General features: G+C 37.0%; 1 pseudogene; it reads right to left on the bottom strand.

Annotated features, from left to right (window-relative positions):
- Nucleotides 1–281: 281 nt before the first annotated feature.
- LOC111308140 (aspartate aminotransferase, cytoplasmic pseudogene) lies at nt 282–2,224 on the bottom strand (annotated as a pseudogene).
- Nucleotides 2,225–3,305: the final 1,081 nt, after the last annotated feature.

Here is a 3,305-nt window from a genome sequence, read left to right as displayed (position 1 = left end):
ATACAATTGATAAAATGAAATAAGCCCAATTCAAGAGTCACCAAGTCCATCATGAAGTCAAATCCAATAAAATGGCACGTAACGAATACTCCCTCATTAAAAAACATCCTTGTCCTCAAGGATGAATTGCAGCAACTTGTAAGGCCAAAATAAGGACTAATACCAAGATCTCATCCATTAGACCCATAGATTGAAGTATACTTGTTGTCAGCTTGTTTCCTAGAAAATTTTTTCCTAGCTTCTGCTACATCCTGTTTCTCATCCTTGGAAGATGATATGGGCTAAATTAGCATAACAGTGCAGCTCAAGGCAAAACCCAAAACAGTCCTGGAACTAAGACCAATAAAAGTAAATCTTCTAATCTGCTTGATAATGTAACTCAAGTCACAGGGAGTCTGTCTAATGCTTAAAGCATCAAATAGTTGTTAGTGCACTCTAACAAGTCGACCTGCCACTGCTTTTAGTTCAATCTTCCACTCATTATACATATAACTATTTTTGAGAATGGTGTCTGCAATTGACTCACCATGAATAGGTGGATTAGAATACATAAGCCCAATCACATGCTTTAATTGACTCTCAACCTTGCTTGTGACATCAGACACCTTACAGACAATATTCAGAGCATCAACAAACTCCCTATAAAGTCTCGTGTTTTTTGCGTAACTCTGAGCTATATAAGGCATTCTCCACCATCTAAAACAGGCATACAAACAGGTTGTGCATCTGCATCTAAGCTACTGTTTGTGGACCCCTAGTAATCGTTGTAAAAGAAGGGTAATAACCCTTGAGATCTTATCAACTATCGAATCTGTTCCCATTACTCAAGAGTTGGGTCAACACCAACTGGGTTATGAGCACACACATGAAAAAGTATTATAGCTCTAATTGGTGCTGCACCAAGATCTTCTAGCAAGTCTTGGAAATTGAGCCCACGAGTTGTTGGATCAAAGAAGCGACAAGTCTTCTCTAATAAACCTACCATCGTGAAAACTTTCAAAGGGTTTCCCTATGATGGCAACAGAATGTATAAAGTATGTTGAAGGTATTGCTTGGCTACAAACTCAACTCTAACTTTCAAGGAACCAGTACCAGACAAGCATTGAGCAATAACCGTTATGTTCTCTTGAATAGCAGGACAATCACCACCAAAATTGAGTAAGCACTCAATTTATTGAACTTTGTGAAACCCAAAATAGGAAGGTATTCCTTGACTCTTAACTGGTCATTAACAAAAAGCTGTTTTACTTTTCGAAGTACATTGAGAAGTAAATGGTTTTCTTCAAGAGTTCTGTAAACACCAGCGCCTAAATTCAACTTCATCAGGCTTGGATCCTTGTTGTAAGAAACAATCACCCTAAGGATTGAATCTTCAGGAGCTTGAAAAATGGCTATTAAAGTAGGCGTATTAACAGGAATTTGAGAGAAATGTAAGGTATGCAATGGCCTAGACAAAGAAGCAAAATTCGTAATTAGACAAACCACATCTTCACCACTCCACTCAAAAATCTCTAGCCATATAGGAGCAATTTCATTTTCAGTAAATAGGTATTGGCTAATAGTATTTCTCTTTTTAGCTGTCATAACACGGACCTTGATTTCAATAACTCTTTAAGCAGAGAATGCAAACCAGGATTTGCTTTCATCATTCAACATAGTCTTATTTGCTAAATCAATAGTAGCGTCCAGAAGTGAGCAGAAGGTGGACACCTCTCTTGCCTTGGCTTTTCAATTAATGACATTGCTTGATCAAGTTTGTCTCCTCCACAAGTGTTGATCCATTTGAATATCTTTGGGTCTTGTGGAATAAAAAGATCAATTCTCCACCGAATAAGAGAACATTAACCTTAACTAATGAAGATCCGATTACTCCAATCTTATTTGATACCTTAGAAACACTAAAAATTGCAGCAATTGGCTTATTAGGAATTGCCACAGATCCAACAAGATGGTTAAGTTCCTTTTGCATAAAGAAACTAGCAACTTGTGCAATGATATCAGCACTTTTACTCCTTGGTCCCATTACCAAAAGCCTAAGCCAAAAGGGATCAAGGACAGCAACAAGCTTCCCAATCACATTAACAGCCCCGAATAAGAAAGTTCTAACACAATCTCCATTATCTACTAGCCCAATAGTCTTAAACTTATTTTTTACAACAAAAGGTTGTATGTTCTTCAACATTAAAGGACTAGCAATTGAATAATTAGCATGCTCCTTATCCATATCGGTAGGCAATTTAACTCAATTAGACTCATTACACTTTTCAGATATTAACCCAACCTCAGTAATTGATTCAAAAGCAGTGTTATCCATTTCTGAAGTACTTTCACCTTCCTGTCCATGATGCTAAAATGGAAGGAAAATCAATTTGAGAGAGTATGAAGCTTCAGAATTGACAGGGTTACCCACAACAACACAATCATTACAAGGTTTATCATTTTTCTTAGTCCAGGAAGTAGCAAAAACATCTTCTGAGTCATTTTTGTCTATTGGTGTTGTCATTATTGGATTCTAATCGATATGTAAAAGGGTTAGTGATAAGGGCTGTCCATTTTGAGGTTGAACGTTGGATTGAATGGCAGACGTATTGTTCAATACAGAGGGTATTTTATACTCATCATAAAGCCAAGATTCTAAACGTTTAGCTATTTTCAAAGCATGTGTCAAGGATTTTGGCTAAAAGAATCTTATTGCTTTAGAAAGGTCGGGCTTCAAATTGTTGATGAAGAGATTGACAACTTCTTCATCAATTACTTGCAGAAATTCTAGATAACCTTCGAATTCTTCATAATACTGATCGATCGTTCCAGTTTGCTTCTAGTTCTCCAATCCAGATATGGGGTCAAAGGCCCTCTGCAACAAATTCTTAAGATCCACTCTTTGCTTCTCCCAAAACCTTTCAAAGCATTGGTCCAGCCTTGAATCCAACTGCTGAACTTCTTCTTGTGGACGGGTTGTGATTTCATCTGCCATGGTTGTTATGGATGCCAGGAAAGAAGCACTGATACCATTGTTACGAGCCTTTACGAAGTTAGCTGAGATTTCTAGAAAATAAGAAGAATAATAGAGAATAGATGAAAGATTAGAAAAGGAAAGGAAGAAATTTTTTAGAGAAATAGTTGAAAATTGTATTTCTTAACAGCATGCTTTGCAATACTTGTGCTTCCCTTTATTAAGCTGGTCTCACAACAATGCCAGCTGCAAATTCCCCACTCCCCCACTACACAACACACTCACTCTCTCTTTCAACAAAATAATAGTCAAGCATAAAGGAAAAGGCCTCGACTATGTAATTAATAAAATA

The sequence above is a fragment of the Durio zibethinus genome, chromosome 2 (assembly GCF_047325235.1).
Source record: "Durio zibethinus cultivar Kanyao isolate XHJ-2024 chromosome 2, ASM4732523v1, whole genome shotgun sequence".
In the NCBI taxonomy this organism is placed as follows: domain Eukaryota; kingdom Viridiplantae; phylum Streptophyta; class Magnoliopsida; order Malvales; family Malvaceae; genus Durio; species Durio zibethinus.
The sequence above is the reverse complement of the archived record's forward strand: the minus strand, read 5'-3'. Positions and strand labels throughout refer to the sequence as shown.